This window comes from Moschus berezovskii, chromosome Y, assembly GCF_049115385.1.
Source record: "Moschus berezovskii isolate FMDL1 chromosome Y, NW_MosBer_1.0, whole genome shotgun sequence".
NCBI lineage: Eukaryota > Metazoa > Chordata > Mammalia > Artiodactyla > Moschidae > Moschus > Moschus berezovskii.
In genome coordinates, this window is record NC_142489.1 from 60,803,503 (window position 1) to 60,829,421 (window position 25,919).

Sequence of the window (25,919 nt, forward strand, 5' to 3'; positions counted from 1 at the left end):
TTTTTTCTCGAACTCTCTTAGTTTTCCCATGATCCAGAGGATGTTGGCAATTTGATCTCTGGTTTCTCTGCCTTTTCTGAAGCCAGCTTGAACATCTCGAAGTTCATTGTTCACGTATTGCTGAGGCCTGGCTGGGAGAATTTTGAGCGTGAATTTACTAGTGTGTGAGATGAATGCAATTGTGAGGTCTTTTGAATATTCTTTGGCTTTGCCTTTCTTTGGGAATGGAATGAAGACTGACCTTTTCCACTCCTGTGGCCATTGCTGAGTTTTCCAAATTTGCTGGCATATTGAGTGCAGCACTTTCACAATATCATCTTTCAGGATTTGAAGTAGCTCAACTGGAATTCCATCACCTCCACTAGCTTTGTTCGTAGTGATGCTTTCTAAGGCCCACTTGACTTCACATTCCAAGATGTCTGGCTCTTGGTCAGTGATTACACCATCCTGACTATCTTGGTCGTGAAAATCTTTTTTGTACAGTTCTTTTGCATATTCTTGCCACCTGTTCTTACTATCTTCTGCTTTTCTTAGGTCCATAATATATCTGTTCATTATCGAGCCCATCTTTGCATTAAACGTTCCTTTGGTATCTCAAATTTTCTTGAGGAGATCTCTTATCTTTCCTATTCTGTTGTTTTCCTCTATTTCTTTGCATTGATCACTTAGGAAGGCTTTCTTATTTCTCCTAGCTCTTCTTTGGAAGTCTGCGTTCAGATTCTTATATCTTTCCCTTACTCCTTTGCATTTTGCTTTTCTTCTTTTCACAGCTATTTGTAAGGCCTCCTCAGACCGCCATTTTGTTTTTTTTTTTGCATTTCTTTTCCATGAGCATGGTCTTGGTCCCTGTCTCCTGTACAATGTCAAGAACCTCCGTCCAGAGTTAATCAGGCACTCTATCTACCATATCTAGTCCCTTAAATCTATTTCTCACTTCCACTGTATAAACATAAAGGATTTGGTTTAGGTCATATGTGAATGGTCTAGTAGTTTTCCCTACTTTGTTCCTTTTAAGTCTGAATTTGGTAACAAGGAGTTCATGATCTGAGCCACAGGCAGATCCCGGTCTTATTTTTGCTAACGGTATAGAATTTCTCCATCTTTGTCTGAAAAGAATATTTTCAATCCGATTTCGGTGTTGACCATCTGGTGATGTCCATGTGTAGAGTCTTCTCTTGTGTTGTTGAAAAAGGGTGTTTGCTATGACCAGTGGTTTTGCACTCTTCTCATTCACCCTCATCAAAAGACTCTATTAGCCTTTGCCCTGCTTCATTCCCTGCTCCAAGGCCAAGTTTGCCTATTACTCCATGTGTTTCTTGACTTCCTACTTTTTACATTCCAGTCTTCTATTATGAAAAGGGCATTTTTTTTGTTTGTTTTTTTGAGTATTAGTTCTAAATGTTCCTGTAAGTCTTCATAGAACCGTTCAACTTCGGCTTTTTCAGCATTACCGGTTGGTGCATAGCCTTGAATTACTGTAATATTGAATGGTTTTTCTTGGAAACGAACAGAAGTCATTCTGTCGTTTTTAAGATTGCATCCAAGTACTGCATTTCGGAATCTCTTATTGACCATGATGGCTCCTCCCTTTCTTCTAAGGTATTCCTGCCCAGAGTAGCAGATATAATCATCTGAGTCATCTGACTTAAATTCATCCATTCCAGTCCATTTTAGTTCACTGATTCCTAGAATGTCTACATTCACTCTTGCCATCTCATTTGACCACTTCCAGTTTGCCTTGATTCACGGACCTCACATTCCAGGTTCCTATGCAATATTGCTCTTTGCAGTATCGGACTTTGCTTCTATCACCAGTAACATCCACAACTGGATACTGTTTTTGCTTTGGCTCCATCCCTTCCCTCTTTCTGCAGTTTTTTATCCACTGATCAACAGGAGCATACTGGTCACCTACCACCCTGGGAAATTCCTCATTCAGTATCCTATTACTTTGACTTTTCATACTGTTCATGGGGTTCTCAAGTGGTTTGCCATTCCCTTCTCCAGTGGACCGCATTCTGTCATACCTCTCCACCATGTCCTGCCTGTCTTGGGTGGCCCCACATGGCATGGCTTAGTTTCTTTGAGTTAGACAAGGGTAACCATCTTTGACATTTATATTTAACTGAGAATTTAGTAAGGTGGTGTGTCTTCATTTTAATGCAATGTCTAGGTTTGTTAAAGCTTTTACATCCAAAAGCAAGTGACAGTTAATTTGATGACTGCAATCACTATTCTTAGTAATTTTCGAGCCAAAGAAAATGAAGCCTTTCACTGCTTCCACATACTTCAGTTTAGTTCAGAACAGTCTCAGTCGTGTCCTACTGTTTGCTACCCCATGAATTACAGCATGTCAGGCCTCCCTATCCATCACCAACTCCTGGGGTTCACTCAACCTCATGTCGGTCGAATCGGTGATGCCATCCAGCCATCTCATCGTCGGCCATCCCTTTCTCCTCCTGCCCCCAATTCTCCCAGTATCAGAGTTTTTTTTTTTTTTTCCAATGAATCAACTTTTCGCATCACGTGGCCAAAGTATTGGAGTTGTAGCCTCAGTTTCAGTCCTTCCAATGAACACCCAGGACTGATCTCCTGTAGAACGGATTGGTTGGATCTCCTTGCAGTGAGTCTCAATAATTTCCTGCAACACCACCGTTCAAAAGCATCAATTCTGCACTCAACCTTCTTCACAGTTCAACTCTCACATCCATATTGACCACTGGAAAATACACAGCCTTTACTAGACCGACCTTGGTTGGCAAAGTTATGTCTCTGGTTTTTAATATGCTATCTAAGTTGGTCTTAACTTTTCTTCCAAGGAGTAAGTATCTTTTAATTTCATGGCTTCAATCAGCATCTGCAGTGATTTTGGAACCTAAAAAATAAAGTCTCGCATGGTTTCCGCTGTTTCTCCATCTATTTCTCATGAAGTGATGGGACCAGATGCCATGATCTTAGCTTTCTGAATGTTGAGCTTTAGTCCAAGTTTTTCACTCTCCTCTTCCACTTTCATCAAGAAGTTTTTTTATTCCTCTTCACTTTCTGGCGTAAAGGTGCTGCCATCTGCATATTTGAGGTTATTGATAATTCTCCCAGCAACCTTGATTCCCGCTTGTGCTTCTTCCAGCCCACGGTTTCTCATCATGTACTCTGCATATAAGTTAAATAAGCAGCATGAGAATATACAGCCTTGACATACTCCTTTTCCTATTTGGAACCAGTCTGTTTTTCCATGTCCAGCACTAACTGTTGCTTCCTTACCTACATATATTTTTCGCAAGAGACAGGTCAGTTCTTCTGGTATTCCCATCTCTTCCAAAAGTTTCCAAAGTTTATTGTGATCTACACAGTCAACGGATTTGCATAGTCAATAAAGCAGAGAGATGTTTTTCTGGAACTCTCTTGTTTTCTCCATGATCCATCGGATGTTGGCAATTTAATCTCTCTTTCCTCTGCCTTTTCTGATACCCAATTGGAAATCTGGAAGTTCATATGTTTACCCCTTCTATTTGCAGAGTAGTGATGGGACCAGATGCCTTTTTCTTTGTTTTTATGAATGTTGAGTCGTCAGTATGGTTTTGCACTCTTCTCATTCACCCTCATCAAAAGACTCTTTATTTTTTCTTCACTTTCTATTTGTTTCAGTGTTGCCATCTATATAATCTGAGGCTGTTTATGTTTCTCCCAGTCCTTAATGTAAGCTTGAGATTTACTCATCTAGTATTTTAATCGTATACTCTAATGTAGATTCACATAAGCTGAGTGACAATACAGAGATTTGCCACTTTCTTTTCCCTGTTTTGAATATTCAGTTTTTTCATATCTGGTCCCAATTATTTCGGATTGACTCATTTTAAGGGTGCTTTCAAAGTTTACTTCCTCAAGAATCTTCCAAGTACCCCACTCTTTTTTTTGTGTGTGTGTGTGTTCTCCATCTAGACACCTAAGTTTCTCATTGTGGGACATTTATCACTGCCCCAATCAGAGCTTTACCTGATTAACTTGTTGTTTTTGTTGCACACCTCACTGTGTGCAATAACTGTGCTTCAGTTATTTCCTCCTTTCTGCCTCCACCTAATTAGTTCTTTCTCTGTCTCAGTTATTCTACTGTTGGTTCCTTACAGGGTGTTGTAAATCTCAGTAATTGCATTGATTTTTACTGCTTGACTCCTGTTCATTTCTTCTAGATCCATGGTAAACATGTTTATTTCTCCTCATTCTGGTCCCCAGTGTACCCTGGAGTAGGAAGTCTCTGGTATTCTCAGGATTTGGCCTTAAGCCTCTGCCTCTGGTTTTCAGTCTTATTCTTGCAGTAGGCTTAAGACTTCTCCCTCTATTACCTCCAAGGCAGTTCCTTCTATTGTAAAATCTCTTCTGTTTGCTGCTCTCTTCAGTGTCTAATTCCCATCCTGACACCAGGGGGCGGTGGTGGATACCAGCTCACCTATTAGGTCCTGCCATGGGGAGGGAGGAACGCGGCTAACAAATATCACTGACATCTGTGGGCAGTGCTCGCAGTGTCTCTACTGCTGTGGGAATGCTCCCGCTCGCAGCGTGTGTGTTTTTCCTGTTTGTGCTGCTCAGGCTCTGGGTTGCTCTGCCAGGTGCTGTCCGTGGCCAGCGCTGGGTTGCATGCACTTCCCAGGTCTGAGCAACTCAGGTTCAGGTCTTCGAGTACTCCACAAAAGCGCAGACTTGGCTGGGCCTGTATTTTGTGCCTTCCCCAGTCTGAGCAGCTCAGGTGACCAGGAGTTTGGCAAGCGTGGTCGCTGTGGCTTATCGCCTCCCCCTCCCTGCTGCTTGGTTTTCTGGGTGTACAAGAGGAGCACTTTCTCAGGGGGATATTGACCCGCCCGAACCCAAGTCTAGGTTAGCAAGGAAGCCTGACTGCAGCTTGGTATGGGATTCCTCTCTGGGGCTGCAGCTGCCCCTTTTGGCTCTGGCTGCCCTCCGTGCCTGTCCCGGCGGTAACTGGGGGATGGGCCACCCACAGCCGGCTTGCTCTGCTTAGTCCTTTTTTCTGTGAGCGGGACTGGCAGAATCTTAGGTTGGGGCTTTTCGCTGCACAGTCTGCTTTGCTCCCATTAGAGTGTTCAGCTTGCCCTCGGGGCGTTCAGGCCCTGTCCTTTCTCTAAGCACTGACATCTCGCCTCCCTGCCCGGCCCCCACCTGCTAGTGGTGGGTGCGGGCGTCTGCACCACTTCTCCACTGAGAGTTTCCTCTGGGCACTTAGTCTGTGGACTTTATTTATGTCTCTTTTCTCCTAGTTATGTGGCCCTCTGAGGTTCCAAGCCTATCCACAGAGTCACCTATGTTTCCAGGTGTTTGGAAACTTCCCTTTTTTTAAAATTTTTTTTTTATTTTTTAAGCCTCCCTTCCCGGGACGGAGCTCCCTTCCTCCCTCTTTCGTATCTCTTTATCTTTTATGCTCTTTCCTACCTCGTTTCAAAGTCTATGGGCCGCTTTTCTGGGTGCCTGATGTCCTCTGCCAGTATTCAGAAGTAGTTTTATGGGATTTACTCAGCGTTCAAATGTTCTTTTGATGATTTTGTGGGGGAGAAGATGGTCACCCTATCCTATTCCTCTGCCATCTTCTCATGCGCCCCTTAGTTTCAGTTCTCTCATAACCATATTTTGAACTAGGTTAACCTCACATTTAGTAAGAATCAAAAGAAGAGTTGATCATAAAATTGTCTCTACAATATCTTCATTATTCCGAGATAAGAAGAAGAAGCATGATAAAGCAATGTGTAATATGGGGGATCATAACTCTGACTTCCATTCTGAAACTAGAGGAGCGAATGTATTTTCAGCCTGCAGAAGTTTAACTGTGCCATTCATACTAAAGTGTTCTACCATTCAGATTCTTGTTTAAACAAGTGCCCTAACTTGAAATTATTTCTCTTCTCTATCATCAGTATCAGTTAGATCACAGGAAAATATTGTGACACATCAACCTGCTATTTCTCTTATTGATTTTTTAATGGAAGGGTAATTACTTTAAAGCCTTTGACTTTGTGGATCACAATAAACTGGAAAATTCTGAAAGAGATGGGAATACCAGACCCCTGACCTGCCTCTTGAGAAACCTGTATGCCGGTCAGGAAAAAACAGTCAGAACTGTACATGGAACAGTAGACTGGTTCCAAAAAGGAAAAGGAGTACGTCAAGGCTGTATATTGTCATCTTGCTTATTTAAATTATATGCAGAGTACATCGTGAGGAACGATGAAATAGAAGAAGCACAAGCTGGAATCCAGATTTCAGGGAGAAATAACAATAACCTCAGATATGAAGATGACATCACCCTTATGTCAGAAAATGAAGAGGAACTCAAATGATTCTTGGTGAAATTGAAAGAGAAGAGTGAAAAGGTTGACTTGAAGCTGAATATTCAGAAAACAAAGATTATGGCATCTGGTCCCATCACTTCATGGGAAATAGATGGAATAACAGTGGAAACAGTGTCAGACTTAGTTTTTTACGTTCCAAAATCACTGCAGATGCTGATTGCAGCCATGCAATTAAAAGACGCTTACTCCTTGGAAGGAAAGTTATGACCAACCTCGATAGTATATTAAAAAGCAGAGACATTATTTTTCCAACCAAGGTCCATCTAGTCAAGGCTATGGTTTTTCCCATGGTCATGTATGGATGTGAGAGTTGGACTGTGAAGAAAGCTGATCACCGAAGAATTGATGCTTTTGAACTGTGGTGCTGAAGAAGACTCTTGAGATTCCCTTGGACTGCAAGGAGATCCAACCAGTCCATTCTAAAGGAGATCAATACTGGGTATTAATTGGAAGGACTGATGCTGAAGCTGAAACTCCAATACTTTGGCCAACTCATGCAACGAGTTGACTCACTAGAAAAGACTCTGATGCTGGGAAAGTTTGAATGAGGGAGGAGAAGGGGACGACAGAGAATGAGAAAGCTGGATGGCATCACCAACTCTTTGGACCTGAGTTAGAGTGAACTCCGTGTGTTGGTGATGGACAGGGAGGCCTGGCGTGCTGTGATTCATGGGGTTGCAGAGTCGGACATGACTGAGGGACTGAACTGAAGGGAACTGAACTGAATTGTTTTACCGAATTTTGCTGTATTCTCTCAGAACTCAAAATAAATCAGGGATAAATATACCTATATGCCCTCCCTTTCGGAACACCCTCATATCTCCCTCTCCATATCACAATCCAAGTTGAGCATTTTTCACTGGGTGTCACTTAGTAGCTGCTCTAAATCAAATGGCTGCAATGTCTACTCGACATACTTTGGCAGCTATGTCTACTTCTGTTTTGCAGTACCACATCGTAACTCCATTAGGCAATTGTGATTTTGGACTGAGGGTGGAAACTTCTACCTTTCCAGGTGTGTAGGGTAATGTGCCTGTCCATGACAAACCTTTTCCTAAACTACAACAGGCAGGCCATTCAAATTTCCCTGAATTTTGCAAGAAATCCGTGTGTCTCCATAGGGGTACTGAACTCATATTTTGACCCTCTTGACCTATGTGAACTGAGCATGAACTCAGGAAGATATGGTTAGCAACTGGCAGCCTGCTCAGAGCTTGGTGCAGATGTGGTCTCTGGAGTTGATATAACAGCAGCCTCCTGCATTCTGCCTCTGTCTGATGCAAACATTCCTCTCTGCCTCCGTGGAGGACAGGGCCATAAATGGAAGCCTGTTTGCACATCTTTGATATTTTGTAAAAGACTCTTGAGAGTTATTTGGACTGTAAGGAGATCCAACCAGTTCATTCTAAAGGAGATCAATCCTCAGTGTTCATTGGAAGGGCTGATGCTAAAGCTGAAACTTCAATACTTTGGCCACCTCATGCGAAGTGTTCACTCACTGGAAGACTCTGAAGCTGGGAGTTACTGGGAACAGAATGAGAAGGGGTCAACAAAGAATTAAATGACTGGATGGCATCACCGACTCGATGGACATCAGTATGAGTGAAGTCCGGGAGTTGGCGATGGACAGGGAGGTCTGGCGTGCTGTGAATCATGGGGTCGCAAAGAGTCGGACACGACTGAACCACTGAACTGAACTGAACTGAACTGAACTGAACTGAATGTTCAATCTTTGGTTCTGTGAGTGTCTGTATTCCCTATATGGCCATAGAGAATTATCTCAAGAAAAGACTTTTTGGCATTTTTGTCTCTGGTGTTCCCATGGACTAGGTTGCTACTTCCTGAGACATGTCAGATCATCCTCAGACCATTAAAACTGGGTCCTTATCATAGGGCAGGTGATACAGTCCGGGCATCCCTCCTAGGTCCACCTCAATGATGGTGGACAGGTGCATCTGATTTTTTTCTCTGCTGGAAATTACAGTTAGGCACATTTGCTTTTGTTTCTCTTTCCCGTGGTTATGTTGCTCTAAGCGATCCCAGAGTTCTCCACTGTCACTGTCCTGAGAGGGTTTACAACTGTCTGCAAGCTTCTCCTCATTTACAACTTCCTCTCCAAAACCAGCCTCAGCCCCTAAATACTTTTTTTCTTTTTGTTTCTCTTTTATTTTTTCCTACCTCCATTTCAAAGGAAAACATGTTTGACTTCTGGGTATCTTGGGCCATTTAACAGTCTTCACAATTTTTTGTCTGGAAGTTCTTCCATGTGCAGTCGATGCTTAGATGAATTTGTTTGGGAGGGAGTGGTCTTGTCCTCCTATTCCTCTGATATTTTGCGACCAACTGCCATCCGGCAAGACCCATCTTATTAACTGAAATTCTATTGTTCTTCAGCCACTAAGCTATGTTTGACCCTTTGTATCCCTTTGGACTCTAGCACAAGAGGCCTCTCTGTCCCTCACTCTCTCCCATAGTTTCCCCAAGATAATGTCCTTTGAATCGCTGATGCTCTCCAGATGTCTCATCCTCTCTCACCTACTGATCCCCTTGCTTTCAACACTTTCTATAGATCACGGTCTTTTCTAATGAGTCAGCTCTTTGCCTCAATAGGACAAAGCTTTGAGGCTTTATTTTCAGCATCAGTCCTTCCAATGAGTCTTCAAAGTTGATTTTTTTACAATTCATTTGTTTGGTATTCCTGCAGTTCAAAAGAATCTCACAAGTCTTCCCCAGGAGAGCAGTTCACAGTCAGTAATCCCTTGGTGTTCTCATATCTGTACATACCTTTGGAAAGACCAGAGATATGACTCTACGGGCCTCTGTAGGCCACTCATGATTTAGTTTTTAAAGACAGTTTCTAGCAACGCATGATTAGCTTGTGAGATGAGAGCAATTATGCTGTACTTTGAGCATTCTTTGGTATTGCCTTTCTTTGGGATTGGAATGAAGACTGACTTTTCCAGTCCGGTGGCCACTGATGAGTTTTCCAAATTTGCTGGCATATTGAGTGCAGCACTTTCACAGCATCATCTTCCAGGATTTGAAATAGCTCAACTGGAATTCCATCACCTACTCTAGTTTTGTTCATAGTGATGCTTCCTAAGGCCCACTTGTCTTCACATTCCAGGATGTCTGGCTCTACGTGAATGATCACACCATCTTGATTTTCTGGGTCCTGAAGATCTTCTATGTACAGTTTTTCTGTGTATTCTTGCCACTTCTTCTTAATATCTTTTGCTTCTCTTTGGTTCCTAACATTTGTGTCCTTTATTGAGCCCACCGCTGTATGAAATGCTGCCTCAGTATTTCTAATTATCCTGCAGATATGTCTAGTCTTTCCCATTCTATTGCTTTCCTCCATTTGTTTGCATTGATCACTGAGGAAGTCTTTCTTATTTCTCCTTGCTATTCATTGGAACTCTACATTCAAATGGGTATAAATTTCCTTTTCTCCTGTTCTTTACACTTCCCTTCTTTCACAGCCATTTGTAAGGCCTCCTCAGACAGCCATTTTGCTTTTTTGGATTTCTTTTTCTTGGGGACGATCTTGATTCCTGTCTCCTGGATGATGTCATGAACATCCACCCACAATTTATCAGGCACCCTCTTTGTCAGATCTAGTCCTTTAAAATATTTCTCACTTCCACTGTATAGTCATAAGTGAATTGACTTAGGTCATACATGAATGGTATAGGGGTTCTCCCCAATTCCTTCTATTTCAGTCTGAATTTGCAACAAGGAGTTCATGATCTGTGCCACAGTCAGCTCCTGGTCTTGTTTTTGCTGTCTGTATAGAGATTCTCCATCTTTGACTGAAAGAATAAAATCAATCTGATTTCAGTGTTGAGCATTTGGTGATGTCTTCTCTCTGGCATTTGTTTGTCCAGATTAATAAAAATGGCTTAAATTATATTTTGACCAAAAAATAATTGGGAAAATTTCAAATCCTAAAGGTATTTAAATGATATTTACCTTAGACTTATAATATATTTTACTTGAGGATCATTATTTCTACGACTATGAAAGTTTTAAAAACTACTAATTGAAGATGATTATTTGATACTATTTACATTTTATGATTAAAAGAATCCATTTTTCTTTGCTTTACTGATCTATGTTGGTTGAAAGAGTTAAATATTTTTCCCCATTTGGTTTTCAGTTCTATCATAACCATATTTTGAACAAGGTTATCCTCACATTTAGTAAGAATCAAAAGAAGAGTTGATCAGAAAAATGTCTCTACAGTACCTTCATTAATCCGAGATAAAAAGAAGAAGCATATTAAAGCAACAGGTAATGTGGATGGTCATAATTCTGACTTCAATCCTGGAACTAGAGAATTGAATGTATTTTCAACCTGCAGAAGTTTAAGTGTGCCATTCATACTATAGCGTTCTGCCATCCAAATTGTTGCTGATACAAGTGCCCTAACTTGAAATTATTTCTCTTCTCCATCATCAATATCAGTTAGACCACAGGAGCATACTGTGATACATCACCCTGCTGTTTCTCTTATTTTGTTTTTTTTTAAATGGAAGGGTAATTGTTTTACCGAATTTTTCTGTATTCTGTCACAATTTAAAATAAATCAGGCATAGAAATATGTATATATGTATATATATATATATATGTATATCCTCCTTTTCGGAACACCCTCCCATCTCCCTCTCCATCCCACAATCTAGGTGGAGCACTGTTTACGGGGTTTCACCTAGCAGCTAATATACCCAAAATGGCTGCAGTGTCTATTTGACATACTGTGGCAGCTATGTCTACTTCTGTTTTGCCGTACCATATTGTATCTCCATTATGCAACAGTGATTTTGGACTGAGGGTGGAAACTTCTACTTTTCCAGGTGTGTACGTTCATGTGGCAGTCCATGACAAACCTTTCCCTAAAATAAAACACGCAGCCCATTCATGTTTCCCAGTACCGGAGATCTCTGATACATTGTTGCCTCTCTTTCTAGGTCAATACATCAATCGTCTTCATTATTTAAAAATCATTCTAATACAACTGGTGTACCAAATAGGTGTCAGATTATGCACGATACTGAAGATTAAATTAATGTTGGGAGATGTCAACAAATTCCTACAATTCTCTTATTTGAAGAATAAACTTATATGCTCATTTTCATAGTGTCAATTTCACTTTGAAATAATTAAGAGTAAATGAGCATTTCAGTCCCTGGATATTTTGTTCTACTTTATTATAAAATTTTCTGTTCAAGGAAACATTCAGTGTGCATCATAGGTACATTGCACCTAATGAATTGTTTGAAGAAATAGAAAATGTAAACAATGTGAAAAGGCAAAATGTAAATAAATTGACTTCTGAAATCATCCAGGCAGAACTGACTGGGTGTCTAAGATAGGATGGTAAGGGGGAAGGATCAGATACAAATCAAATTTAGAAACAACAAAAGAGCATATATATTTTAATGCTTTCTCAGTTTTATTATATTATTGCAGTCATTGAAAAGAAAGCTAAGAGGTTAGACAGAAGGTTTACTGCATTAAAAAATAAAATGTGTTTCACTTGAAAATATAGATGTAGCCTACTCGATAATCATGATCAATAACATACCATGATGGGATGCCAATGATAACATGACATAGCCAAGGATTGCACCACAGTCAGCAAAAGATAGGCATCTTACAAGTTGTATTAAAAAGGGTCATTCTTGCTCTGCTCTCCTTATGTCATGCCTTTATTTCCTCCCAGAAACACACCACCCTATATTTCCTCATGTATATTTTGATGTTGCTTTGCTGTTCCTACAAAGATAGACTTAAATCCTTGAGATGAATGCAGCATCTCAGCAAGGTAATCAGTTCTTGGAAGACATGACATTACTTTCCATTACAAGCTTCATTATCTATCTGTTTCACAGAAATTCTAGAGCTACAATCAGGCAACATATTTTCAGTCATAATAAGCCACATTTCACAACTTTTCCTAAACACTTACTTGGGAATGGAAAGAACCTGTCTTCTTTCCTACCAAGTTAACCACAGAGGTCCAATTCTTCTATGTGTTGTATCTGTACCCAAGTTGCCTTGTGTATCTTTCACATCAGGTAAGACATCAGTTCAGTTCAGTTCAGTCGCTCAGTTTCCTGCCTGACTCTCCGCGACCCCATGAATCACAGCACTCCAGGCCTCCCTGTTCATCACCAAATCCCGGAGTTCACTCAAACTCATGCCCACAGAGTCGGTGATGCATCCAGCCATCTCACTCTCAGTCGTCCCCTTCTCCTCCCACCCGAACCTTTCCCAGCATCAGAGTCTTTTCCAGTGAGTCAACTCATCGCATGAGGTGTCCAAAGTATTGCAGCTTCAGCTTTAGCATCAGTCCTTCCAATGAACACCCAGGATTGATCTCCTTTAGAATGGACTGGTTGCATCTCCTGGCGGTACAGGGGACTCTCAAGAGTCTTCTCCAACACCACAGTTCAAAAGCATCAATTCTTCAGTGATCAGCTTTCTTCACAGTCCAACTCTCACATCCATACATGACCACGGAAAAAACCATAACCTTGACTAGACGGACCTTGGTTGGAAAAGTAATGTCTCTGCTTTTCAATATATTATCAAGGTTGGTCATAACTTTCCTTCCAAGGAGTAAGCGTTTTTTAATTGCATGGCTGCAATCAGCATCTGCAGTGATTTTGGAGCCCCAGAAAATAAAGTCTGACACTGTTTCCACTGTTTTTCCATCTATTTCCCATGAAGTGATGACATGGTGCTTGCCAAATGAAGTATTTAAAGTATTTCCTGAACTAGCAATAAAAGTGCTAAATAAATTAGCAGTCAAAAGCTATATACATTACTCAACAACATCCCACAGCCTCCAACATTACCATCATTCAGTTCAGTTCACGTTGAGTTCAGTCCCTCAGTCGTTTCAAACTCTTTGAAACCCCTGAGTCACACCATGCGAGGCTTCCGTGTCCTTTACCAACTCCCGGAGTTCAATCAAACCCACCGCCATCGAGGCAATGATGACATCCAGCCCTCTCATTCTCTGCCGTCCCCTTCTCCTCCTGCCCCCAATCCCTCCCAGCATCAGAGTCTTTTCCAGTGAGTCAGCTCTTCATATTAGGTGGCCAAAGTATTGGAGCTTCAGCTTCAGCATCAGTCTTTCTTATGAACATCCAGGACTGATCTCCTTTAAAATGGACTGATTGGATCTCCTTGCATTCCAAGGGACTCAAGATCTTCTCCAACACCACAGTTCAAAAGCATCAATTCTTCAGCTATCAGCTTTCTTCACAATCGAAGTCTCATATCCATACATGATCCCGTGAAAAAGTATAGCCCTGGCTAGACGGACCTTTGTTGGCAAAGTAATGTCTCTGCTCTTTTATATGCTATCTAGGTTGGTCAGAAATGTCCTTCCAAGGAGTGACCTTCTTTTAATTTCATGGCGGCAATCAGCATCCGCAGTGATTTTGGAGCCCAGAAAACAAAGTCTGACACTATTTCCACTGTTTCCCCATCTATTTCCCATGCCGTGATGGGACCAGATGCCATGATCTTAGTTTTGTGAATGTGGAGTTTCAAACCAACTTTTTCACTCTCCGCTTTCACTATCATCAAGAGGCTTTTGAGTTTCTCTTCACTTTCTGCCATAAGGGTGATGTCATCTTCATATCTGAGGGTATTGACATTTCTCCCAGCAATCTTGATTCCAGCCTTTCCCTTCTTCCAGCCCACTGTTCCTCATGATGTACTCTGCATAGAAGTTTAATAGGCAGGGTGACAATATACAACTTTGACACACTCCTTTTCCTATTTGGAACCAGTCCGTTGTACCATGTTCAGTTCTAACAGTTGCCTCCTGACCTGCATACAGGTTTCTCAAGAGGTTTCTCAAGAGGTCTGGTATTCCCATCTGTTTCAGAATTTTCCACAGTTTGTTGTGATCTCCACAGTAAAAGGATTTTGCATAGTCAATGAAGCAGAAATAGATGTTTTTTCTCGAACTCTCTTAGTTTTCCCATGATCCAGAGAATGTTGGCAATTTGATCTCTGGTTTCTCTGCCTTTTCTGAAGCCAGCTTGAACATCTCGAAGTTCGTGGTTCACGTATTGCTGAGGCCTGGCTGGGAGAATTTTGAGCGTGAATTTACTAGTGTGTGAGATGAATGCAACTGTGAGCTCGTTTGAATATTCTTTGGCATTGCCTTTCTTTGGGAATGGAATGAAGAGTGACCTTTTCCACTCCTGTGGCCATTGCTGAGTTTTCCAAATTTGCTGGCATATTGAATGCAGCACTTTCACAGTATCATCTTTCAGGATTTGAAGTAGCTCAACTGGAATTCCATCACCTCTACTAGCTTTGTTCGTAGTGATGCTTTCTAAGGCCCACTTGACTTCACATTCCAAGATGTCTGGCTCTTGGTCAGTGATTACACCATCCTGACTACCTTGGTCGTGAAGATCTTTTTTGCATAGTTCTTCTGTGTATTCTTGCCACCTGTTCTTAATATCTTCTGCTTTTCTTAGGTCCATTATATATCAGTCCTTTATCGAGCCCATCTTTACATTAAACATTCCTTTGGTATCTCCAATTTTCTTGAGGAGATCTCTTATCTTTCCTATTCTGTTGTTTTCCTCTATTTCTTTGCATCGATCACTGAAGAAAGCTTTCTTATTTCTCCTTACTCTTCTTTGGATCTCTGTATTCAGATGCTTATATCTTTCCCTTTCTCCTTTGCTTTTTACTTTTCTTCTTTTCACAGCTATTTGTAAGGGCTCTTTAGACAGCCATTTTGCTTTTTGCATTTCTTTTCCATGGGCATGGTCTTGGTCCCTGTCTCCTATACAATGTCAAAAACCTCCGTCCAGAGTTCATCAGGCACTCTATCTACCATATCTAGTCCCTTAAATCTATTTCTCACTTCCATTGTATAATCATAAGGGATTTGATTTAGGTCATATGTGAATGGTGTAGTGGTTTTCCCTACTTTCTTCATTTTAAGTCTGAATTTGGTTACAAGGAGTTCATGATCTGAGCCACAGGCAGTTCCTGGTCTTATTTTTGCTAACGGTATAGAATTTCTCCATCTTTGTCTGAAAAGAATATTATCAATCCGATTTCCTTGTTAACCATCTGGTGATGTCCATGTGTAGAGTCTTCTCTTGTGTTGTTGAAAAAGGGTGTTTGCTATGACCAGTGCATTCTCTTGGCAAACCTCTATTAGCCTTTGCCCTGCTTCATTCACTGCTTCAAGGCCAAGTTTGCCTGTTACTCCATGTATTTCTTGACTTCCTACATTTTACATTCCAGTCTTCTATAATGAAAATGGCATCTTTTTTTTTAGTATTATTTCTAAAAGTCCTGTAGGTTTTCATAGAACCGTTCAACTTCAGCTGCTTCAGCGTTACTGGTTGGTGCATAGCTTTGGATTACTATAATATTGAATGGTTTTTCTTGGAAATGAACACATTTCATTCTGTCGTTCTGGAGACTGCATCCATGTACAGCATTTCGGACTCTTTTGTTGACCATGGTGGCTCCTCCCTTTCTTCTAAGGTATTCCTGCCCAGAGTAGCAGATATAATCATCTGAGTCATCTGACTTAAATTCACCCATTTAGTCCATTTTAGTTCACTGATTCCTAGAATGTCTACATTCACTCTTGCCATCTCATTTGACCACTTCCAGTTTGCCTTGATTCACGGACATTACATTCCAGGTTTATGCATTATTGCTCTTTGCAGCATCGGACCTTGCTTCTATCACCAGTAACATCCACAACTGGATACTGTTTTTGCTTTGGCTCCATCCCTGCCCTCTTTCTGCAGTTTTTTATCCACTGATCAATAGGAGCATACTGGGCACCTACCACCCTGGGGAATTCCTCATTCAGTATCCTATTACTTTGCCTTTTCATACTTTTCTTGGGGTTCTCAAGGCAGGTACACTCAAGTGGTTTGCCATTCCCTTCTCCAGTGGACCACATTCTGTCATACCTCTCCACAATGTCCTGCCTGTCTTGGGTGGCCCCACATGGCATGGCTTAGTTTCTTTGAGTTAGACAAGGGTAACCATCTTTGACATTTATATTTAACTGAGAATTAGTAAGGTGCTGTGTCTTCATTTTAATGCAATGTCTAGGTTTGTCAGAGCTTTTACATCCAAAAGCAAGTGACAGTTAATTTGATGACTGCAATCACTATTCTTAGTAATTTTCAAGCCAAAGAAAATGAAGCCTGTCACTGTTTCCACATATTTCAGTTTAGTTCAGAACAGTCTCAGTCGTGTCCTACTGTTTGCTACCCCATGAATTACAGCATGTCAGGCCTCCCTATCCATCACCAACTCCTGGGGTTCACTCAACCTCATGTCGGTCGAATCGGTGATGCCATCCAGCCATCTCATCCTCGGTTATCCCTTCTCCTCCTGCCCCCAATTCTCCCAGCATCAGAGATTTTTCCAATGAATCAACTCTTCGCATCACGTGGCCAAAGTATTGGAGTTGGAGCCTCAGCTTCAGTCCTTCCAATGAACACCCAGGACTGATCTCCTGTAGAACGGATTGGTTGGATCTCCTTGCAGTGAGTCTCAATAATTTCCTCCAACACCACCGTTCAAAAGCATCAATTCTGCACTCAAGCTTCTTCACAGTTCAACTCTCACATCCATATTGACCACTGGAAAATACACAGCCTTAACTAGACCGACCTTGGTTGGCAAAGTTATGTCTCTGGTTTTTAATATGCTATCTAAGTTGGTCTTAACTTTTCTTCCAAGGAGTAAGCATCTTTTAATTTCATGGCTTCAATCAGCATCTGCAGTGATTTTGGACCTTAAAAAGAAAGTCTTGCATGGTTTCCGCTGTTTCTCCATCTATTTCTCATGAAGTGATGGGACCAGATGCCATGATCTTAGCTTTCTGAATGTTGAGCTTTAGTCCAAGTTTTTCACTCTCCTCTTCCGCCTTCATCAAGAAGGTTTTCAATTCCTCTTCACTTTCTGCCCTAAAGGGCAGATATGCTGTCATCTGCATATCTGAGGTTATTGATATTTCTCCCAGCAACCTTGATTCCTGCTTGTGCTTCTTCCAGCCCAGTGTTTCTCATCATGTACTCTACATATAAGTTAAATAAGCAGCATGAGAATATACAGCCTTGACATACTCCTTTTCCTATTTGGAACCAGTCTGTTGTTCCATGTCCAGCACTAACTGCTGCTTCCTGACCTGCATACAGTTTTCTCAAGAGACAGGTCAGGCGGTCTGTTATTCTCCTCTCTTCCAAAATTTTCCACCATTTATTGTGGTCCACACAGTCAAAGGCTTTGCATAGTCAATAGAGCAGAAAGAGATGTTTTCCTGGATCTCTCTTGCTTTTTCCATGATCCATCGGATGTTGGCAATTTCAGCTCTCTTTCCTCTGCCTTTTCTAAAACCAACTGGAACATCTGGAAGTTCACGTTTACCCCTTCTATTTACCAAGTAGTGATGGGACCAGATGACTTTTTCTTTGTTTTCCTGAATGTTGAGTTGTCAGCATGGTTTTGCACTCTTCTCATTCACCCTCATCAAAAGACTCTTTATTTTTTCTTCACTTTCTGTTTCTGTGTTGTCATCTATATAATCTGAGGCTGTTTATGTTTCTCCTAATCCTTGATGCAAGCTTGTGATTTACTCATCTGGTATTTTAATAGTATACTCTAATGTAGACTCACATAAGCTGAGTGACAATACAGAGATTTGTCACTTTCTTTTCCCTGTTTTGAACATTCATTTGTTTCATGTCTGGTCCCAATTCTTTCGTCTTGACTCATTTAAGGGTGCTTTCAACGTTTACTTCCTCGAGAATCTTCCAAGTACCCCGTCCCTTTTTGTTTTGGTGTTCTCCTTCTCGACACCTAAGTTTCTCATTGTGGGACATTCATCACTGCTGAGCTTTACCTGTTTAACTTGTTGTTTTCGTTGCACACCTCACTGTGCTTCATTTATTTCCTCCTTTCGGCCTCCACCTAATTAGTTCTTTCTCTGTCTCAATTATTCTACTGTTGGTTCCTTCCAGGGTGTTGTTAATCTCAGATATTGTATTGATTTTTACTACTTGACTCTTTATTTCTTCTAGATCCATGTTAAACATGTTTATTTCTACTCATTCCGGTCCCCTAGTGTATTTACTGGTAATTCTACATCTCTTTCAAGATTTTTATCTTTACTCTCATTATTCTGAATTCTTTTTCAGGAAAACTTCCTAACTCCTCTACATTTCTTTGTTTTTGTGTTTTTTTTTTTATAATTTACCTTCAGCAGCTGCATATTTCTCTCCCTTTTCATTCTGTTTCGATTACTGTGATTTGGGTCCCCTTTCTGCAGGCTGGAGAATTATAGCTCCACTATGTTGTGGAACCTGTCTTTTGTGGGTGGGATAAGACCAGTGACTTCTCAAGGTTTAGTGTTTCGGATCATTTGTGTGTGTTCCCTGGCAGGCAGATCTGTATCACTTCTCTCTGAAGTGCAATGAATTGTTCATAGACTGTGCTTTGGGGTGTTTGTGAGTCTGGCATGGCTTTTATCCTATTCATTGTTGTGTTTCTGTTTTACTGGGGAATAGCTCTGGGTTCTCTTGTATTGAACTTACTGACTCAAGTGTGGAGATTGCTTTCCATGTAGACACGGAAACTCTGGGGTGTGTGCTTGTCCTTTAATATTCCTTGAGGTAAGGAGTTCAATGTTGATCTAAAGTTCTGGAATCGACGCCCTGGCCTCTGGGTTTCTGTTCCCAGGTTGCAGTAACATCAAAAATCCATGCAATACAGAAGATAAAACCCGAGGTTAATGGTGGCACAATTCTCCTCATCCAGAAAGAATCAAGGGGATTCACAGAATTTCAGACAGCAGAGAAAAGGAAAGAGGGAGAAAGAGGTGCCTAGGGGGAGATATGGGAGAGTTGAAATGGGAGAGAGCAATCAATTCGGGAAAACGAATCCATAAGTGAAATCAGATCATAAAGATTTTGTTACTAAAGTCACAACATTGATATCAATTTTTGGAAAGTGAAAGTTAAGAACCAAAAATAAAATATGGACTTGTTTAAATAGTGTAAAAAACGAAAACGGAGTCCAAATTCATTCTCTCATATATAAAAAGTGTTTAAAAAATAGATTTACTTGTGTTTTGCTTGAAAGCTAATAATAGTTAATAGAAATAAACGTTTAGGTTACAATAAAGGACTAAAATAATTTAAAGTTAAAGAAATCACATAGAAACTGGAGCCTATTATACAGAGTGAAATAAGCCAGAAAGGAAAACACCAATACAGTACACTAAGACGTATATATGGAATTTAGAAAGGTGATAAGGATAACCCTATATACGAGACAGCAAAAGAGACACAGATGTATAGAATATTCTTTTGGACTCTGTGGGGGAGGGCGAGGGTGGGATGATGGGATAATGGCATTGAAACATGTATATTATCATATGTGAAATGAATCGCCAGTCCAGGTTCGATGCATGATACAGGATGTTCGGGGCTGGTGTACGGGGATGAACTAGATGGATGGGATGGGCAGGGAGGTGGGAGGCTGGTTCAAGATGGAAAACATATGAACACCTGGGGCAGATTCATGCCAATGTACCGCAAAACCAATACAATAATATAAAGTAATTAACCTTCCAATAGAATCCATTCCATTCCATTCCGTCGCTCAGTCGTGTCCGACTCTTTGCGACCCCATGGACTGTAGCCTACCAGGCTTCTCCGTCCATGGGATTCTCCAGGCAAGAATACTGGAGTGGGTTACCACTTCCTTCTCCAGGGGATCTTCCCGACCCAGGGATCGAACCCAGGTCTCCCACATTGGAGTCAGACACTTTAACCTCTGAGCCACCAGGGAAGCCCCTCCAATAGAATAAATAAATTTAAAAAAAATAGAGGGAATAGATCTCAGAATTTTAAAGTAGTTGTGTGATTTTTGGTGTCAATTCAGTGTCAGACAGTCTCTTGTTGAAGCTTGTACTTGTCAAAGGTGACTGTTTTTCCTCACTTGAACAGTCTGGCCATATATTGCAGACTTATTACGTTTAACCTGTCACTTCTGGGTTGGTTTATGCTTCTTTGTTTATATTTCCTTCTTTTATTTGAAAGCCTCTCCATATCTGGTTTTCACCATGAAACGAGGGTGGAGTAGCCTCTTATTCGACCTCACCTGTTCAGTGTTTGGGGGTGAGAGGTGGGATACAGAAAACAAAGGCCATTGGGATGGGGGCGGGGGAGTGCTTGAGGTCTATTGATCACATCGGGCTTGTCAATGACAAATGTGGAATGTACTTTCTGGGTCCACCCTGCTCAGACTCCTGGTTGATACATGAGGGCACAGTCCCAAGTGTGCCCTGTGTTTCATGCACTTCTCAGCCAATCAGGCAGTTAGGTGCTTGGCAAGGGCCATGACCAGTATTGGCTATGTGATTTGTGCTCTTCCCAAGTCCAAAACCTCGGGTGACTGTTTGGAAGCAAGGCACAGTCCCAGGTGGTCCATGCATTTTATGCAACTTTCTGGTCTCAGCCACTCCGTTTGCTGACTGTGTCTGCAGAAGCAACAGTCTCAAGTGTTCCATTTGTCTCCTCAGGCTAAGTGACCGCAGGCTGTCATGTTTCTGGGCTATGTGAACTGTCCATGAAGTGAGGAATTCATCACCAGCAACTGTCAGCTAGCTTAGAGATTGGCAGGGCATGTGTCTGGGGCAAAGATTCTATGAGCCTATTTCCTTCTTCCTCTGACAGTCGTACACTTTCCTCTCTCCCTCAGTGGAGAAATGGGTCTTAAATGGACACTGGCTTGGTCTCCTTTGGTATTTTCTAGTGCACAATCTTCTGTTCTGTGAGTATGCCATTGTTCAAGATGTGGCCTTAGAGCCTTCTCACAGGAAAGGTCCTTTCTAAAATTTCTGTCTCTAATGTCCCCATAGTTTAGGTTTGCGTGTTACCTTAGCTTCGTCACATTGTCCTTAGGGCACTAATGCCTGATTCTAACCATAGTGTGTTTGATACATCCCAGACATCCCTTTGATGACCCATGTATGACAGTGGACGGGAGCATCTGAGTCATTTCTTGGATAGTGATTGCATTTATTGGCATAATCTGTGTTTTTATTCTTCCTCTCTTCCGTTCTATTTCTTCCCCGACTGACACCTATGAGAGAGCGTTTCTTATTTTGTGCAAATTTCTCCTCCATTAAGACTCCTTCTCCAAGGCGGGTCTCAATCCCTAAAAATATTTCCTCCCTTTCATTACATATTTTTTCTTACCTACATTTTAAGAGACTGGTTTTCCTTTATCGGTTTCTAGGGCTCATCAACATTGGTCACAAATTTGTTTCTGGAAGGTGTTCCATGTGCAATCTATCCTTTGATGGATTTGTGTGGAAGAAAGTGGACTCAGGCTCCTATTCTTCTAATATGATGAGACCCCACCGAGACCCTGGAGGTTTCCATTTTATTAACTGATATCCTGTTGTTGTTCAGTCACAAAGTCTTGTCAGACTCTTTGTGTCCCCTTGGACTTTAGCACGCAAGGCCTCTCTGCCCCTCATTATCTCCAAGAGTCTACTTGAGATCATGTCCATTGAATGAGTGAAGCTATACACTCTTCTCCTCCTCTCTCATCCAAATCATGAAACAAGATTTAATTGGCTCCTAAGAATCAGGGTCTTTTCTCATGAGTCAGTTCTTTGCTCAGGTGGTCAAAGCTTTGGAGACATAGCTTCAACATCAGTGATTCTAATGAATCTTCAGAGTTGATTTCCTTTAAGTTTGAATGGCTTGATCTCCTTGCAATCTAATGGACGCTCACAAGTCATCACCAGCAGAGCAGTTTGGTGTTCTCACATCTGTACATGTCTACTGGAAAGACCATTAGTGTAGTCAAGTCAACTATTCACTTTTTAACACGCTTACTAAATGTATGAGTGCCATTTTTCCAGGAAGCACCTGTATTCTAATTTTATAACTGCCATCACATTCCTAGTGAATATAGAGCCACAAAAGAGGAAATCTGTCATTGCTTCTGCCTTTTCCACCTTTATTTCCCATGAAGCAGTGGGACCAGATGCTATGATCTTACTTTGTGTAACACTGAGAATTCAAGTGTACTGTTTTTCCTATGCTTACCTATCAACATTGAGAATTATTTTATTCTTGTACCATTTTTCCCCTCAGTGTTTTGGATGAGAAATTGTTTTCTAAGAGTATTCTAAGATGATCGTTACTCATCATATATAATACTGCTGGTTTTAAGTTTCCTGTTGGAGCATTTGTGCCATGCTTCTGTGACAACTCTATAAAATGTTGACAATATACACAGCCTATAATACATTTCTCTATTAACATAATATATTGAGCCTCTTCATGTTATCTCTAATGTGGCACCTACAAAAATACAAAGGAGGACAAGAAATAATGATATGATGTGGAGGGGGACAGGAAGCCGAACCGCTGTGTCATGAAGGGAGAGAAGTTTTGATCATCAATGATTTCTATTCAAATATTTGGTACCAGAAGTTTAAAGTGATGAAATAAAAATGTACACACTGCATTATGGAAGAGTTATTTTAATGTACACATCATATAATTTCAGTGTTCAGCTAGCCAGAGAGCCTGATTATGATCTATGCACAGTGCCTGGTGCATCTGTTTAACCCATTAATTTGAATGTTTAAAATTATATCCAACGTGAGGAGAGGAACAGCAGTCTTAGAACAATATCTCTAAATAAATGAGAGTTGCAGTTTTATGGGCTCAAGGTGTCCTCATATGTATGAACCCTATCACTATTACAGAAAGCATACTGGGTGATCAGCTCCATTAAGGGACAGCCTTTCAGAATAGGATCTATATTATTCAGCCAGAAAGTTATTAAGTAACTTTGGGCTCCCCAAACAGTTCATTTAAGAGCTTGAGAAGAAGCAAAGACTTTGACCACCTAAATAAAGTTGTCGAAAATTATGTTTTGACATATACACATATATAAACATATGTGCATGTGTGTATGTGTATTAAAAAAATGTACAATGGCTTTTAATTCCTGTTAGGCAAAGCAGCAATGGAAAAAAATTAAAACCCAAAAGTAGAATTATTCAAAAGTCTCAGTTAAGTTCAGTTCAGTTCAGTCACTCCGTCGTGACTGACTCTCCGCGACCCCATGAATCACAGCACGCCAGGCTTCCCTGTCCATCACCAACTGTCTATTCGGTTATTGAATATACGTAAGTGGAAAAAATATGAGAACTCCTTTATTTCACTCCCCTCTTTTTTAGTAAATAGCTACCAATTTTCAAATGTTTGTCCAGGTTTAATGACAAAAATAAAGTTTTGGAAAAAAAATATATATATACATAATAGATATACATATATCTATATAAAGTAGACGGATATGTTTGCATAACAAAAAATATTGATGTCAGATTTATTTCCAGTTCCATGCTCAATCTCATCATGAAATAGCCAAAGTTGTAGTTAACTCAAACACTCCAAGAGCTGGGACAGAAATCAAACCTGCAACTGAGATTTTCAGTCACAGTTATGATCACGCTCTAAATCCAACACTTTATTTCATTTCTTGTTCTAAGCAGTCCCGTCTTAAGATTGAAAACTATGAAAACCGAGAGTGAGAGGAGTAGGAGATTCTAGACTTCCTCGTGTTCCCAGAGTAATTTTAATCAGAGAAACTAGAAAAGCCAGAAACAAAGAAAAATGATGAAGCAATATAGAATAATAATGCTTAAACATTAAGCAAAGTCAAGGATCTTTAGTTCCTCCTCAAGGGCCATAGATAACATTCTGAGCAATATCCTGTGAACAGTTTTAGAGATATTAAAGCCCCAACGAGGCTGAAATGTAAGTTCATAGACCACAGAGTAGTTGGAACCAGATGGTCAATGATGTCGACTCCCAATATCCTCAGGAACAGGCCACGAGGAGAATGTTCCCAAACTAATCACACACCCAATGCCTAACCGCACTCTGTCAAAAAGAAAGATCCCCTGAAAGTATTTGGGGAGTGTGGGTCTTTGAAACACCAGCTGCTAAGACACCTTGCTTGGTTCCACATTAAACTATTGCACAGAAGTGAGTAACCCAAGTTTGGTTGGGTAAGAGTTCAATTCAGTTCAGTTCAGTTCATTTCAGTCAGTCGGTCGAATCCAACTCTTTGTGACCCCATGAGTCACAGCATGCCAGGCCTCCCTGTCCATCACCAACTCCCGGAGTTCACTCAAACCCTCCTCCATCGAGTAGTGATGGCATCCAGCGATCTCATTCTCTGTCGTCCACTTCTCCTCTTGCCCTCAATCCGTCCAAGCATCAGAATCATTACCAGTGAGTCAACCCTTCGAATGACGTGTCCAAAGTTTTGGAGCTTCATATTTAGCATCAGTCCTTCCAACGAACATCCACGACTGATATCCTTTAGAATGGACTGGTTGGATCTCCTTGAAGTCCAAGACTCTCAAGAGTCTTCTCCAACACCACAGTTCAAAAGCATCAATTCTTTGGCGATCAGCTTTCTTCACAGTCCAACACTCAAATCCATTATGATCACTGCAAATGCCATACCCTTGACTAGACGGACCTTTGTTGGAAAAGTAATGTCGCTGCTCTTTAATATGCTATCTGGGTTGGTCATAACTTTCCCCCCAAAGAGTAAGTGTGTTGTAATTTCATGGCTGCAAGCAACAGCCGCAGGGATTTTGGAGCCCAAAAATATAGTCTGACACTGTTTCCCCGTCTATTCCCCATGAAGTGATGGGACCAGGTGCCATGATCTTAGTTTTGTGAATGTGGAGCTTCAAGCCAAATGTTTCACTAACACCTTTCACTTTCATCAAGAGGCTTTTCAGTTCCTCTTCACTTTCTGCCATAAGGGTGATGCCATCTTCATATCTGAGGGTATTGATATTTCTCCCAGCAATCTTGATTCCAGCCTGTACTTCTTCCAGCCCATCGTTCCTCATGATGTACTCTTCATAGAAGTTAAATAACCAGGGTGACAATATACAGCCTTGACGTACTCCTTTTCCTTTTTGGAACTTGTCTGTTGTTCCATGTCCAGTTCTAACTGTTTCTTTCTGCCCTGCATACAGGTTTCTAAGGAAGCAGGTCAGGTGTTCTGGTGTTCCCATCTCTTTCAGAATTTTCCACAGTTTGTTGTTATTCCCACAGTCAAAGGCTTTGGCATAGTCAATGAAGCAGAAATATATGTTTCTCCGGAACTCTCTTGCTTTTTCCATGATCCAGAGGATGTTGGCAATTTGATCTCTGGTTCTTCTGCCTTTTCTAAAACCAGCTTGAAAATCTGGAGGTTCACATATTGCTGAAGCCTGGCTTGGGGAATTTTGAGCGTGACTTTACTAGCGTGTGACATGAGTGCAATTGTGTGGTAGTTTGATCATTCTTTGGCATTGCCCTTCTTTGAGAATGGGATGAACACTGACATTTCCAATCCTGTGGTCATTGCTGAGTTTCCCAAATTTGCTCCAAATTGAGTACAGCACTTTCACAGCATCATCGTTCAGGATTTGAAAAGCTTAACTGG